This window comes from Nansenia antarctica, assembly GCF_963989245.1.
Source record: "Nansenia antarctica genome assembly, chromosome: 6".
Lineage (NCBI taxonomy): Eukaryota > Metazoa > Chordata > Actinopteri > Argentiniformes > Microstomatidae > Nansenia > Nansenia antarctica.
Window position 1 is genome coordinate 33758733 of NC_137676.1, and position 16056 is coordinate 33774788.

The 16056-nt window shown below is 45.7% G+C and overlaps 1 pseudogene across 1 annotated transcript; it reads left to right on the forward strand.

Annotated features, from left to right (window-relative positions):
* The first annotated feature begins 4185 nt into the window (after positions 1-4185).
* On the forward strand, positions 4186-15823 carry LOC308160020 (myosin-4-like; annotated as a pseudogene). The gene is made up of 32 exons: positions 4186-4392; positions 4702-4845; positions 5068-5224; positions 5344-5371; positions 5594-5711; positions 6079-6171; positions 6247-6310; positions 6400-6498; positions 6733-6836; positions 7090-7228; positions 7395-7513; positions 7676-7825; positions 7924-8094; positions 8447-8750; positions 9082-9146; positions 9258-9345; positions 9478-9595; positions 9897-10020; positions 10545-10681; positions 10785-11040; positions 11310-11552; positions 11731-11907; positions 12217-12362; positions 12593-12683; positions 13011-13400; positions 13548-13674; positions 13991-14109; positions 14247-14443; positions 14566-14749; positions 14890-15055; positions 15272-15396; positions 15631-15823. The product of its transcript is annotated as a myosin-4-like (transcript).
* Positions 15824-16056: the final 233 nt, after the last annotated feature.

The following is a 16056-nucleotide window of genomic DNA, read 5'->3' on the forward strand; positions in this document are numbered from 1 at the left end:
GTATTAGTAGCTGTCCTAATAAAGTGTTCAGTGAGTGTATGTTTGATTTGTTTTGATCCCACTGACTTAGTCCATCACTGATCTGAGGAAGGCCCAGAAGGTCACCAAGGACCCCAGCCACGGTCTGTTGTCTCTGCTACCCTCCGGCAGACACTACCGGTGCATCCGCTCTAAGACAGACAGGTAGTAAGACAGACAGGTAGTAAGACAGACAGGTAGTGAGACAGATAGGTAGTGAGACATGTAGTGAGACAGACAGGTAGTGAGACAGGTAGTGAGACAGACAGATAGTGAGACAGACAGGTTGTGAGACAGACAGGTAGTGAGACAGACAGGTAGTGAGAGAGACAGGTAGTGAGACAGACAGGTAGTGAGAGAGACAGGTAGTGAGACAGACAGGTAGTGAGACAGACAGGTAGTGAGACAGACAGGTAGTGAGACAGACAGGTAGTAAGACAGACAGGTAGTAAGACAGACAGGTAGTAAGACAGACAGGTAGTGAGACAGACAGGTAGTGAGACAGACAGGTAGTAAGACAGACAGGTAGTGAGACAGACAGGTAGTGAGACAGACAGGTAGTGAGACAGACAGGTAGTGAGACAGACAGGTAGTGAGAGAGACAAGTAGTGAGACAGACAGGTAGTAAGACAGACAGGTAGTAAGACACACAGGTAGATGCCAAATAGGGCACACTACTGCCTCCCAGCACTCTAGTGCCCACCCCACTCTACTGCTCCGACCACTCTACTGCCCACCCCACTCTACTGCCCCCCCCCACTCTACTGCCCTCCACCACTCTACTGCCCTCCACCAATCTACTGCCCCCACCACTCTACTGCCCTCCACCACTCTACTGCCCCCACCACTCTACTGCCCTCCACCACTCTACTGCCCTCCACCACTCTACTGCCCCCACCACTCTACTGCCCTCCACCACTCTACTGCCCCCACCACTCTACTGCCCTCCACCACTCTACTGCCCTCCACCACTCTACTGCCCCCACCACTCTACTGCCCTCACCACTCTACTGCCCTCCACCACTCTACTGCCCCCACCACTCTACTGCCCTCCACCACTCTACTGCCCCCACCACTCTACTGCCCTCCACCACTCTACTGCCCTCCATCACTCTACTGCCCTCCACCACTCTACTGCCTCCACCACTCTACTGCCCTCCACCACTCTACTGCCCCACCACTCTACTGCCTCTACCACTCTACTGCCCCCAACACTCTACTGCCCCCCCCACTCTACTGCCCCCCCACTCTACTGCCCCCCCCCACTCTACTGCCCCACCACTCTACTGCCTCCACCACTCTACTGCCCTCCATCACTCTACTGCCCTCCATCACTCTACTGCCTCTACCACTCTACTGCCCCCACCACTCTACTGCCCCCACCACTCTACTAACCCCACCACTCTACTGCCCTCCACCACTCTACTGCCCCCAACACTCTACTGCCCCCCACCACTCTACTGCCACCCCCACTCTACTGCCCTCCACCAATCTACTGCCCCCACCACTCTACTGCCCTCCATCACTCTACTAACCCCACCACTCTACTGCCCTCCACCACTCTACTGCCCCCAACACTCTACTGCCCCCCACCACTCTACTGCCCTCCACCACTCTACTGCCCTTCATCACTCTACTGCCCTCCACCACTCTACTGCCCCCAACACTCTACTGCCCTCCATCTCTCTACTGCCCTCCACCACTCTACTGCCCTCCACCACTCTACTGCCCTCCACCACTCTACTGCCCTCCACCACTCTACTGCCCCACCACTCTACTGCCCTCCACCACTCTACTGCCCCACCACTCTACTGCCCTCCACCACTCTACTGCCCTCCACCACTCTACTGCCCTCCACCACTCTACTGCCCTCCACCACTCTACTGCCCCACCACTCTACTGCCCTCCATCACTCTACTGCCCTCCACCACTCTACTGCCCTCCACCACTCTACTGCCCCACCACTCTACTGCCCTCCACCACTCTACTGCCCCCACCACTCTACTGCCCACCCCACTCTACTGCCCCCCCCCCACTCTACTGCCCCCCCCACTCTACTGCCCTCCACCACTCTACTGCCCCCAAAACTCTACTGCCGCCCCACTCTACTGCCCCCCCCACTCTACTGCCGTCCACCACTCTACTGCGCCCCACCACTCTACTGCCCCCACCACTCTACTGCCCTCCACCACTCTACTGCCCCCACCACTCTACTCCACCACTCTACTGCCTCTACCACTCTACTGCCCTCCACCACCCTACTGCCATCCACCACTCTACTGCCCTCCACCACCCTACTGCCATCCACCACTCTACTGCCCCCACCACTCTACTGCCCCCCACCACTCTACTGCCCTCCACCACTCTACTGCTCCCACCACTCTACTGCCCCCATAATGTCCTCCATTATCAAATCAAATCAAATCAAGTTTTATTTGTATTGTAGCGCATTTCTCACAAGATGCGTCTCAATGCGCTGTACATAATGACAGAGCCGCAAGCAGGCAAAAGTAAAAAACCTGTACACTGTGTAGCCAGGAAAATTCCCTTGCAGCCCTGTACTCATAGAGCGACTAATACCAGTTTGCCTACCAGCACACAGCAGCGGACCCCAACCCCCCCCCCGGGGGGCCCCCGCTGCCCCACCACCAGCACGCCAAGCAAGCACAGACCATAATAGCCCTGCACCAGGATAGCCAAGCAGGTGCCCCAGCGGCGGAACAGACCAGGCACACGGGCGTGTATCCAGGAAAAGTTCCCTGCATATTATCAGCATACACACTGTCCATAAATGTAAAGTTATTTCTGCATCGTTCTGCATCCAGCATGGGAACAGATCCTGGTACTGGCACTGGTACAGCCTGGTACTTCAGAGCCCAGGTACTCTTTCCTGCCAACAGAGAATCTCAAGCGCAGTTATGATGCAACAACACAACAACAATAACAACAAAACATCTCTGCATGTGGATTGGTGATTCTATCTTAAAAGGTGTAGGAGGAGTAGCAGTGTAAAGATCTGGAATAGTAATAATAATTATTAATAATAATAATAATAATAATAATAATACATTAGACTTATATAGCGCTTTTCTAGACACTCAAAGACGCTTTACAAACTGAAAAGATCGAGTAGTAATAATAAAAAGAAACAATAGGTAAATAGAAGGAAGATTAGGGGCCTAATTAAGGTAGTGCTGGGGACACATGGGAAGGGGATAGTCTATACATAGTATGCAAGAGAAGAGAAAGAAATGAATACCACATATCAGAAAAGGGCCTAAAGTTAAACAGCTGAGTCTCTCAGCCAGTCCAGCTCCTCCAGCAGTGTGGTCCACAATTAACTTCTGCTTGGTTGGCACTCTGGAACCAGATATAAGGAGCCTGAGGCCATAGTATCCACAGGCAGATTCATCCTCTGTGGTAAGACCCTCCACCTCCTTACATGATTTCCGTATCTGATGCAGTGACTGCACTGTGTGACTGTTTGTGTTGGCTGCCACATAGGACTTCACATAATTAGCTCTGGAACAACTCATGCATTCTATTCAACATTGAAGTGGCATTACTTTATTATGTTGGGTAGGCATGTATATAGCAGGACAGTGAAGTGGAAATGTAAAGGTCCAGCATGTAGTTTTACATGTCGGCCATACTGAACAATTGAACATTTGCATATGCTGTTTTCTAATAGCATCATACATGTGCATATCCTTCCAATCAAACCAAACTTTAAATACGCACATTAAAGGCCAGTGTCCAACCCAACACCAGATATTAGAAAATGCTAAGCACTCTTCTATTAATCATGGACATATCATGATGGACACTTTTCACTATTTTAAACATCTATGCATACTGGACCTTCAATGGTGAAATCTTGTTTCTGGTCAGAATGGGCCTCGACTTTCTGAGGTGTAGGTCCTGACATATGTTACCAAGTATTCACCCTTTATTTTATTATTGTATCGTCTTTGTTTGCTTAGCTGACTGTGTCTGTAGTACCTAGGACCACAAAGAAAACTATTTCATCTGGGTGGAGAAAACAAGGTGAGATATTTCTAAGAATACATTCTGATAAATAAACTGCCTCTAACTCTTTTGACTGGGGAGTTGTTAGTCCAGACTCAAACATGTTTGTTGTTTAATCTTTCCTAGTGAGCCGCCACCATGAGTACGGACGCAGAGATGGCCATTTATGGCTCGGCTGCCATTTACCTTCGTAAGCCAGAGAGGGAGAGGCTCGAAGCTCAGAGCAGACCTTTTGATGCTAAGAACGCCTGCTATGTGACTGACAAGGTCGAGCTGTACCTCAAGGGTACAATTGTGTCCAGGGAGGGTGGAAAAATCTCTGTGAAAGTCACAGACACTCAGGAGGTAAGCCTTTCACATATAACCTATAACATAACTTTTAACCTATAACCTATTTAACCTATAACCCATAACCTATCATTTATAACCTTTAGCCAAACTGCTGCTTCCTTGAGCAGGTTGAACCTTTCAACACACATAGTTATCAAAAATGTTATTGATTAAAAAAAAAAATATATATATATATTCAAGTAGTGTGGAGGATCGTAAAGCACTGGTACTGTGATTCAATTGCCCTTGTACCAACATTTCATCAGTAAAAGGTTAGCAGTACAGTTGATTTGAGTGTAATCTAGATTTCCCATTGTGTTTCAGACTAAAGACTTCAAAGAAGAGGACATCCTGCAATTGAACCCCCCAAAGTATGACAAGATAGAGGACATGGCCATGATGACCTACCTGAATGAAGCCTCTGTGCTGTATAACCTCAAAGAGCGTTACGCAGCATGGATGATCTACGTAAGAGATACATACACATCAGTGAACACAGAAAGCTAAACCTAACCCTAACTCTAACCCATAAGAGATGCATACACATCAGTGAACACCAGAAACCTAGCACACATTAGCAAACACAGAGAACATCATAATACACCATATCAGTATATTCAACGATACCTAACTTCCACATTCCAGCTAATCTGACTTGTCTAATTCACATATTTGATCCACTTTATCCAGACCTACTCTGGGCTCTTCTGCGCCACGGTGAACCCCTACAAGTGGCTCCCCGTGTACGACCAGTCAGTTGTGGATGCCTACAGAGGGAAGAAGCGTATGGAGGCTCCACCCCATATCTTCTCTGTCTCTGACAACGCCTTTCAGTTCATGATGGTTGGTAAGTAGATTCATGGATGGATGGATAGTTAGATGTGTGACTTTATGATGATGCCTTGAATGCAATAATGTACCAAAATCCAGTGGATCAGTATGAACAATGTGTTTCTTTGCTTGCAGATAGAGAGAATCAGTCCGTCCTGATTACGTAAGTTGCTCACTAACATATTACTTTTCAAAAAGTGTTCCTTTTGCAGTATGTTAGGTATTATGAAGTTAATATTGAGTAACTAAGTGAGAATAATTTAGAACATTGACTTGGGTATAAAATGTTTTACGTTAACGTAAAAGTTATAGCAATGGCATTTTCTTTTCTTGCTTAATGAATGCTGATACGATCCTAACCCTAAACTTTCTGTGTATTAACCAGTGGAGAATCTGGTGCAGGAAAGACTGTCAACACCAAGCGTGTCATCCAGTACTTTGCCACCATTGCTGTGGCAGGAGGAAAGAAGGGAGAATCATCTGGGAGCTCCGGTAAAATCAAGGTAAGTTGTGCTTGTGTGTCACCATTTAGAGTAAGTTGAGGTGAATGATTGAAAACACATCAACTTTTCTCTAATTTCTTCTAGTTTGACAGAGGGTTTGGGGGAGTATATCTAGTGGGTATATCTAGTTTGACAGATGGGTTGGGGTGGTTATATGTGCTGTTGGGAGCCAGTAGGCTCAGAGACAGCTGGGTGGAACCCTGGGCTTTAGAGTGGGAGCAAATCACATTTCACACAAAGATTTTTCATGAGGTCTGTACCTCATTATAACCACCTTCTCAGCTAAAAGGAATAGATGTTGTTGAAAGAGACATGAAATATGAGATATTTTCAGTTACTAACGCTTTGGCAACTTTGTCTCATTCAGGGGTCTCTTGAGGATCAGATCATTGCAGCTAACCCCCTGCTGGAGGCTTACGGTAATGCCAAGACTGTGAGGAATGACAACTCATCTCGCTTTGTAAGTATGAGGAAAACACTTTGGCAGTTGTAGTTTTTTTGTTGGCTGATTTCTAACCGCCCTGCTCTACCATAGGGTAAATTCATCAGGATTCACTTCGCGACGTCCGGCAAACTGGCTAGTGCTGACATTGAGACCTGTAAGTTGGTATTAGTAATTTCTCCATACTTACTCTACAAAAAAGGTTTTGCAATACGTTAATTTTTTCTGCCCTGTTCTCTCTATCAGATCTGCTGGAGAAGTCCAGGGTGTCCTTCCAGCTTCCCGATGAGAGGGGTTACCACATCTTCTACCAGATGATGACCAACCACAAACCTGAGATCGTTGGTACGCCAAAGCAGAGATCTGGGAAAACTAGCTCCCTGCTGTGAAAGTGAAATACTCATATAGTAGCTGCAGCACTAAGTAGAGTCCGAGATATCTAGGTATAAGAGGTAGAGATAGAGATATAGATATCTAGGTATAAGAGGCATAAGAATTGGGCTTTGGTTGAGTAATGTGCCTGGTTGAGCACATCATGCATTTGATTTAATAAACAACTTTGGTCTCTGTTCTCCACAGAAATGTGCCTCATCACCACCAACCCTTACGATTTCCCCATGATCAGCCAGGGGCAGATCACTGTGGCCAGCATCGACGACAAGGTTGAGCTGGACGCCACAGATGTGAGTCACGCAAAGGGTTTTTCTTTGTATCAATGATTTGTTTTAGCGTACTCAGTGTTAATGCCTTCTCTTATAGGGGTGCATACGGCATCCACAAGAGCGCCCTGTGTAACATTGTCAAAATCCTATTGTGCTGCTAGTCTACTAGAGGAATAGAGAAGTCTGACATTTCCATCCATTCTGACAGTGTGAGTTTGTCTTCAATCCTTACTGTTTTCTTTCCTCGCTAACGAATGAAATCGCTGTCTTCCAGGATGCCATTGACGTCCTGGGATTCAACAATGAGGAGAAAAATTACATCTGGAAACTGACAGGTGCTGTCATGCAACATGGCAACATGCACTTCAAGCAGAAGCAGCGTGAGGAGCAGGCCGAGCCAGACGGCACAGAGGGTGAGTTCCACTTCTGGCCCCAAACATGGAAAAAAGAACATTTAGAAGTTGTTCCTCATGAAACATCAGAATAAAACTAGTAGTACTTGACTTGTAGACAAAATAAGACACAAACGGTCTTGTATGGCTCTGTCCTTGAGTCTGTTGTTGCTCCTTTTCTTTCCAGTGGCTGATAAAATCGCTTACCTCCTGGGCCTGAACTCAGCCGACATGCTTAAAGCTTTGTGCAACCCCAGAGTGAAGGTCGGCAATGAGTTTGTGACCAAGAGCCAGACAGTGCCTCAGGTAGGGCATACATATTATTATTATAACATCTATATATTTTGGGCCATATTGTGAACAATCTTGAAAAACGTTTGGTTTTATAGTGCTTGCGTGTAGGTGCCACCCTGTGGTTCAACAATGTTGAGAGTGAGACGTCATAAAAAACAAGTACATTTTTTCCAGGTGAATAATTCTGTGATGGCTCTGGCTAAGTCCATCTATGAGAGGATGTTCTTGTGGATGGTCATCCGTATCAATGAACAGTTGGACACCAAGAATGCAAGGCAGTTCTACATCGGTGTGCTCGACATTGCCGGTTTTGAGATCTTTGATGTGAGTATGTTGTCAGGACAAGAAAACACATTGTTAATCTGAAAGATTACAGCCATGTATGATGAAAATATTTCTTTATTCTGAAATTCCATCAACAGTACAACAGCATGGAGCAGCTGTGTATTAACTTCACCAATGAGAAACTGCAACAGTTCTTCAACCACACTATGTTCGTCCTGGAGCAAGAGGAGTACAAGAAGGAGGGAATCATCTGGGCGTTCATTGACTTCGGCATGGACTTGGCTGCCTGCATTGAGCTTATTGAGAAGGTAAGCAGCCTGTGAGGATTCTACAATTGATGGATGTCAAAAGCAGTTTATAGAGGTAGGTGTTTGAGACTACTGTATCCTCATGGTAGTACACCACATCTTATGGTTAGGGTTAGGGTTATTCCATATTTCCATTCCATATTCCAGTACTTTCCTTTTGTACATTGCTCTGATACACACCTTTAACCAGGTGTTTAACACCAGATGTTGCATATAGGCAACAATGTGTTTAAAGGGTTCATATGCTTCCACCACATGGCTATCATCATATAACGGTGACTGTTGAAGTCAAAAACATGAAAATGGTGTAAATAGCAACTTACTAATTTAATTCAAATCTCTTTTTGCACAGCCATTGGGCATCTTCTCCATCCTTGAAGAGGAGTGCATGTTCCCCAAGTCTTCAGACACAACCTTCAAGGACAAGCTGAACAACACGCATCTTGGCAAAACCAAGGCGTTTGAGAAGCCCAAGCCTGGCAAGGGCAAGGCTGAGGCCCACTTCTCCCTGGTGCACTACGCTGGCACTGTGGACTACAACATCACTGGCTGGCTGGACAAGAACAAGGACCCCCTGAATGACTCTGTGATCGGGCTGTACCAGAAGTCCTCTGTCAAACTTCTACCTGTCCTTTATCCTGCTGCTGTAGCTGAAGGTAACATTCGCATCATGTTAATAACTAAGCATTAGCATGTTAATTATCATTAAGCCGGGCAGACACTACATAATTTTAGCCATGAATTTGCCCACAATTCAATGGGCTGTAAACCTGGGTCAAACCCTAACCTGACCCTGACCATAATGGCTATACAGCTGAAATGTTTCACAGACCCTAACCCTAACCTGACCCTGACCATTTGGCTATACAGCTGAAATGTTTTACTATTCTGTGGCCAGCACCATTTCTACTTTAATGAACAAACATTGAAGGGAGTTGATCAGAGATTTATATCATTTGTAACACTTGTTTTTACTCTTTGAAAAAGACACTACAAAGAAGGGAGGCAAGAAGAAGGGAGGTTCCATGCAGACTGTGTCCTCCCAGTTCAGGGTGAGCTTTCCTCCTGCCTGCCAGAGTGTCTGTTGAAAAGTACATCTTTTGAAAAAGTGTAAATTAAGTCTGAATTCTTGTGAGAGCGCTATGGTTTGTAACCCCTCACAGGAGAACTTGGGCAAGCTGATGACCAACTTGAGGAGCACCCACCCTCACTTTGTGCGCTGCCTGATCCCCAACGAGTCAAAGACTCCAGGTACAACACAGAGAGACATATGACAGATTAAGCCCATGATTAAACTACTAATAATTACTATTCTTTAGTCTTAAATATATACATTATTTTACAGGTTTATTTATGGGTTAAGATGCATTTTGTTTTTTCCAGGTCTGATGGAGAACTTCCTGGTTATCCACCAGCTGAGGTGTAACGGTGTACTGGAAGGTATCAGGATCTGCAGAAAGGGCTTCCCCAGCAGAATCATCTATGCTGACTTCAAGCAGAGGTAGAACACACACACACACACACACACACACACACACACACACACGCACACACACACACACACACACACACACACACACACACACACACACACACACACTCACACACATACACAGACAATAGTGCCCTTCCATGACAGAATTACTTTAGTTAAGTTTAGTTTATTAGTTTATAGTTTTGTGGACAGTCCCCATTAATTAACAGCAGTACATGGAGCAGCTTTAGCCTCCATGGCTGATTTCCAGCTGTAGTCCCAAGCAACAGCTTTCAAAGTAACATATTTAACAATTCTCCCCATACAGGTACAAAGTACTGAATGCCGGTGTCATCCCTGAGGGTCAGTTCATGGACAACAAGAAGGCTTCTGAGAAGCTGCTCGGGTCCATTGATATTCCTCACGATGAGTACAAGTTTGGACACACCAAGGTCAGGAGATGTTACCACATAACAGGACTGAAACATCAAAGAGACGCTAGAGGATCATTGGTGTCATTTCAGCCGACAGGTCTAAAAGCACATGTCAAAAGACCTCAAGATGTTGCAACCAGTCTCCCCGCAATTTGACTTGCTTCGTCCGAGTCTCAAACTTGCGACCTTCAGCTTGCCAACAGTAAAAGTAAAAGTACTGTCGCTTCATAATATTGACGAAAATATGATTATTATTATTATTATTATTATAGATACTTATTTTATTATTACTATAGATTAGACTTGTACAAAGTCTTCATTGACCATCCGTATCAAAATGAGTAGTTTATAAAATACAGACATAGACACGATGATCACATAGCACCTCTTTAATGTAAGATATCCATACACCTTGTCTCTTAATTTCTCTGTACAACCAAGTGTCGGGGTATTGAACCTCCCATTGATTTTCTATTCTGCCTCTTCCTATATGTTACAATGTCTAACTCCTCCATTGGACATGCCTGTTTATCTGTGCTCAGGTGTTCTTCAAAGCTGGTCTTCTGGGTGTCTTGGAGGAGATGCGAGATGAGAAGCTGGCGTCTCTGGTCTCCATGACTCAAGCTCTCGCCCGCGGATACCTGATGAGGAGGGAGTTCGTGAAGATGATGGAGAGGAGGTATGTGATGTTAGATAGTCTCTCTAACACTACATATTACATCATTGAGCCTTTCAAAAGCATACAACTCACTACGCCACTATTGCCTTCCTCTCTCAACCAGAGAGTCTGTCTACACTATCCAGTACAACATCCGCTCATTCATGAATGTCAAACATTGGCCATGGATGAAAGTCTACTACAAGATCAAGCCCCTGCTGCAGAGTGCTGAGACAGAGAAGGAGCTGGCCAATATGAAGGAAGACTATGAGAAATGCAAAGCTAATCTGGTTAAGGCAGAGGCCCGTAAGAAGGACCTGGAGGAGAAGATGGTATCACTCCTGCAGGAGAAGAATGACCTTGCCCTCCAAGTTGCCAATGTGAGTGACCTGGCTCACAAGGACACACACACACATTATCTCTCTCTCTCTCTCTCTCTCTCTCTCTCTCTCTTTCACACACACACACACACACACACACACACACACACACACACACACACACACACACACACAACCATTTGTCCCCACGTTTGCCTTTGTCATAGATTTGTATTGATTTGCTGTGTGCCCTTGGACTAGAACCAGTTTATATTTGAATACACATTGAGTTCTGAAGTCTTTTTCTTTTTCTTCCCTCCTGAAACCAGGAAGGAGATTGTCTGAATGACGCTGAGGAGAGGTGCGAGGGGCTCATCAAGAGCAAGATCCAGCTGGAGGCCAAACTCAAAGAGACGACAGAGAGGCTGGAAGATGAGGAGGAGATCAACGCTGAGCTGACAGCCAAGAAGAGGAAGCTGGAGGATGAGTGCTCTGAGCTGAAGAAAGACATTGATGACCTGGAGCTAACTCTGGCCAAAGTGGAGAAGGAAAAACACGCCACTGAAAACAAGGTCTCATATAACACATACAAATTACAATCTGATCAAACTATTGCCAAACAATCAATGAATCTGTGTCGTGTTGTTCCTGGAATGAGAGAACATGATTTACGAGTGACAGTATATGCAATATAAACTGTTTCCCTTTGTGAGGTGAAGTGACAAGCAAATCTGTTGTGGCTGTGTTCAGGTTAAGAACCTGACTGAGGAAATGGCGTCTCAGGATGAGGCTGTTGCAAAGCTCACCAAGGAGAAGAAAGCCCTCCAAGAGGCCCACCAGCAGACACTGGACGACCTGCAGGCAGAGGAGGACAAAGTCAACACTCTGACCAAGGCTAAGACCAAGCTGGAACAGCAAGTGGACGATGTGAGTGGGCAATGAACACAAAGCAGTGCTAGTGTCAACCAAGATTGTAACAGAAGAGTAAAGCTTATTGTCTTCCATAAGTTAAAACTCACAAGAACATGAAACAGTCACATACAAGCTAAGCATTATTAGATGGCTATTATAGTATGAAAGCTAACGTTACTCATTTAGTTTGAGGTAATCATCATGAACCTGCTCTCCAGTTTATGCTCTAAAAGGCTTTACTTTATTAATCTAGTGTACTTTATCAACAACATTGTTGTTCATTATTTAGATTTTGATGACAAAATATGTGTGTTTATCGTCTAGCTTGAGGGTTCTCTGGAGCAAGAGAAGAAGCTCCGTATGGACCTAGAGAGAGCCAAGAGAAAGCTGGAGGGTGATCTGAAACTGGCCCAGGAGTCCATAATGGACCTGGAGAACGACAAGCAGCAGTCTGAGGAGAAGATCAAAAAGTAAACACAAACAAATAACTACAAAGTTGTATTTGATATTAATTGAACATTAATTTTTCTTTACATTGTTCCAATAGTCAGAATCAGCATTGTGTTGAAACAAACAAAAACATATTTCTATTCGAAAATAGACAAATCTGGACAGATGTCTTTCTGTAAACCAAAGTGAATGCTATGATAGACTTCCGTTTCCACTTCCAAACTGCAATCAATGTGTTTGTGTTCTTTAGGAAGGACTTCGAGACCGCCCAGCTCCTCAGCAAGATTGAGGATGAACAGTCTCTGGGTGCTCAGATGCAGAAGAAGATCAAGGAACTCCAGGTATAGAACAGGACCGTCAGACGGCTCAGTTGGCTTTACAGTGTCTAACGACACTACAATTACCATGGTTACCATTAACACTACCGTTACCATGGTCAGGATCGCTATAGGAAACAGTGATCAATTCATCCTCCTGTTAGTACTGTCCTGGTTTGCAATGGTTCAGTTTGTTCAAGCATGGTGCTTAAACACCATAGAGTCTGTTCTGTATGTTAAGTATACGTTGCTTCGGATGAACACATCTTAATGATAAAATAATCATTTGTGTATCCTTTGCTTTGACTGTGTTGTTGATTTCAGCTCTCTGCTTGTGTCTCCCCATTGTAGGCCCGTATTGAGGAGCTGGAGGAGGAGATCGAGGCTGAGCGCGCTGCCAGGGCTAAGGTGGAGAAGCAGAGGGCTGATCTCTCCAGGGAACTTGAGGAGATCAGTGAGAGGCTGGAGGAGGCCGGAGGTGCTACCGCTTCTCAGATAGAGATGAACAAGAAGCGCGAGGCTGAGTTCCAGAAACTGAGACGCGACCTAGAGGAGTCTACCCTGCAGCACGAGGCCACAGCCTCCGCTCTGAGGAAGAAGCAGGCAGACAGCGTGGCAGAGCTCGGGGAGCAGATTGACAACCTGCAGCGCGTCAAGCAGAAGCTGGAGAAGGAGAAGAGCGAGTACAAGATGGAGATTGATGACCTCTCCAGCAACATGGAGGCCGTCGCCAAGTCTAAGGTCAGTAGCAATGTTTGTATGGAGCAGTGATTGTGGGGGTCAATTCTAATAAACATGAAAAATCATGTACAAAGTCCAAAGCCTCGCACTCAATGCTTGGCACAAGATAATCATGTAAAGGAATAACGGTTTATGTTTCTCTACCAGGGCAATCTGGAGAAGATGTGCCGTACTCTTGAGGACCAGCTGAGCGAGATCAAGACTAAGAATGATGAGAATGTGCGCCAGGTCAATGACATGAGCGGACAGAGAGCAAGACTCCTGACTGAGAACGGTACCAATGATACTCCAAATACTGTAGAAGTTGATCTAGGACCAGCTAACACACCCCATACCATACCCTTAACCAATAGATTAGATTAGATTAGATTCAACTTTATTGTCATCGCAGTATAACGAAATGCAATGAGTGGGAGAAACACTTAGAATAAATTGAATTTGACATACAAATTAGAATAGCAAGCATTGGCAGGATTACTTTTTGGCCATTACAACATAACTTACTCCACCAATAACAATGAACATAAACCATTAAAACTTGGTCATCAGCGAACAGAGACCACATTAACAAGATGCTCTGTTCCCCAAAGGTGAGTTTGGTCGCCAGCTTGAGGAGAAGGAGGCTCTGGTGTCCCAGCTGACCAGAGGCAAACAGGCCTTCACCCAGCAGATTGAGGAGCTGAAGAGACATGTTGAGGAGGAGGTCAAGGTAAGGAACCCAAAATAGACTCCACCAACCACAACATTTTGACTACAGCTTCAATGAAGCTTTTACACATTCTCTCTCTGTCCTTCTCTCTCTCTCCATCTCTTTATCCTTGTCATCTCTTCTATTTCTCTCCCTAGGCTAAGAACGCACTGGCCCACGGTGTCCAGTCTGCCCGCCATGACTGTGACCTACTGAGGGAGCAGTTTGAGGAGGAGCAGGAGGCCAAGGGAGAGCTGCAACGCGGCATGTCCAAGGCCAACAGTGAGGTGGCTCAGTGGAGGACCAAGTACGAGACTGATGCCGTCCAGCGCACTGAGGAGCTGGAGGAGGCCAAGTGAGTCACACACAATATATTGTACCATTTACCTCCAATCAACTGTAAGAGCCAGATGTGCAGACATTCTCTGACATAATCGCTCAGAGGTGAAGCTTTAAAATTCCTCATCTGTCTAACAGGAAGAAGCTGGCCCAGCGTCTGCAGGAGGCAGAGGAGACCATCGAGGCGACCAACTCAAAGTGTGCCTCTCTGGAGAAGACCAAGCAGAGGCTGCAGGGAGAGGTGGAGGATCTCATGATTGATGTGGAAAGAGCTAATGCTCTTGCTGCCAACCTCGACAAGAAGCAGAGGAACTTTGACAAGGTGTGAAATAACTAAATGAATCAAATCCTTGCTAGCAACATTTCTGCCTAAATTTAACTGATAAAATCGGTGTATTTTTACCCCAATAAAGTAATGGACAGAAAAAAGGAAAATATTACAATCGCCTTGGATATCCCTAGGTCCTGTCAGAGTGGAAGCAGAAGTTCGAGGAGGGCCAGGCAGAGCTGGAAGGAGCCCAGAAGGAGGCTCGTTCTCTGAGCACGGAGATCTTCAAAATGAAGAACTCCTATGAGGAGGCTTTGGATCAGCTGGAGACTCTGAAGAGAGAGAACAAGAACCTGCAACGTGAGTCAAACAGCAGCAGTTGTATTTGGCTTGCGATGGGGTCTAATTTGATCAAGCTACGTATGAGTGACCCTGTTCAACAGAACAATGTAGACATCTTTTAATACACTTAGCTTTGTCAGAATTGTACCTTTTTTTCTTATCATAATATAATATGAACTACAGTGTGTTCCAAAGAAGCCCTGTTCTGAATGACTTCTGTGTTTATGTATGCAGAGGAGATCTCTGACCTGACTGAGCAGATCGGGGAGACTGGAAAGAGCATCCACGAGCTGGAGAAGGCCAAGAAGACTGTGGAGACAGAGAAGTCTGAGATCCAGACAGCCTTGGAGGAGGCTGAGGTAGAAACTAATGCAGTTTAATCCTGTTCATTTGTAGCATATACTCATCCTGTTATTTAACCTTTACTGTCCACATTAGTATCATTTAGATAAAATATGTGTTTTAAGTAAGACCTGCTCCTCCTATCCTATTCCCACATTTGCATCACATACACTGGCAACCCTGAGTCCACGAGTGGCAGTTCATAACTCTCCCTCTCAACCAAAGTGTGAATACTGATTTGTTTTGTTCAGGGTACACTGGAGCACGAGGAGTCCAAGATTCTGCGTGTGCAGCTGGAGCTAAACCAGATCAAGGGTGAGGTGGACAGGAAGCTGGCGGAGAAGGATGAGGAGACGGAGCAGATCAAGAGGAACAGCCAGAGGGTGACAGACTCCATGCAGAGCACCCTGGACTCAGAGGTCAGGAGCAGGAACGATGCCCTGAGGGTGAAGAAGAAGATGGAGGGAGACCTGAATGAGATGGAGATCCAGCTGAGCCACGCCAACAGGCAGGCAGCCGAGGCCCAGAAACAGCTGAGGACCGTCCAGGGACAGCTCAAGGTAAGGGGCTGGGAAATCAGTCATGCCCCAAACCACAGATGTCTGACCGTAACGATTAGAAAAAATAAATCTCACCTTGTATCAGGAGCTACTTCCTAAGTCTGGTGAAAATGGAGA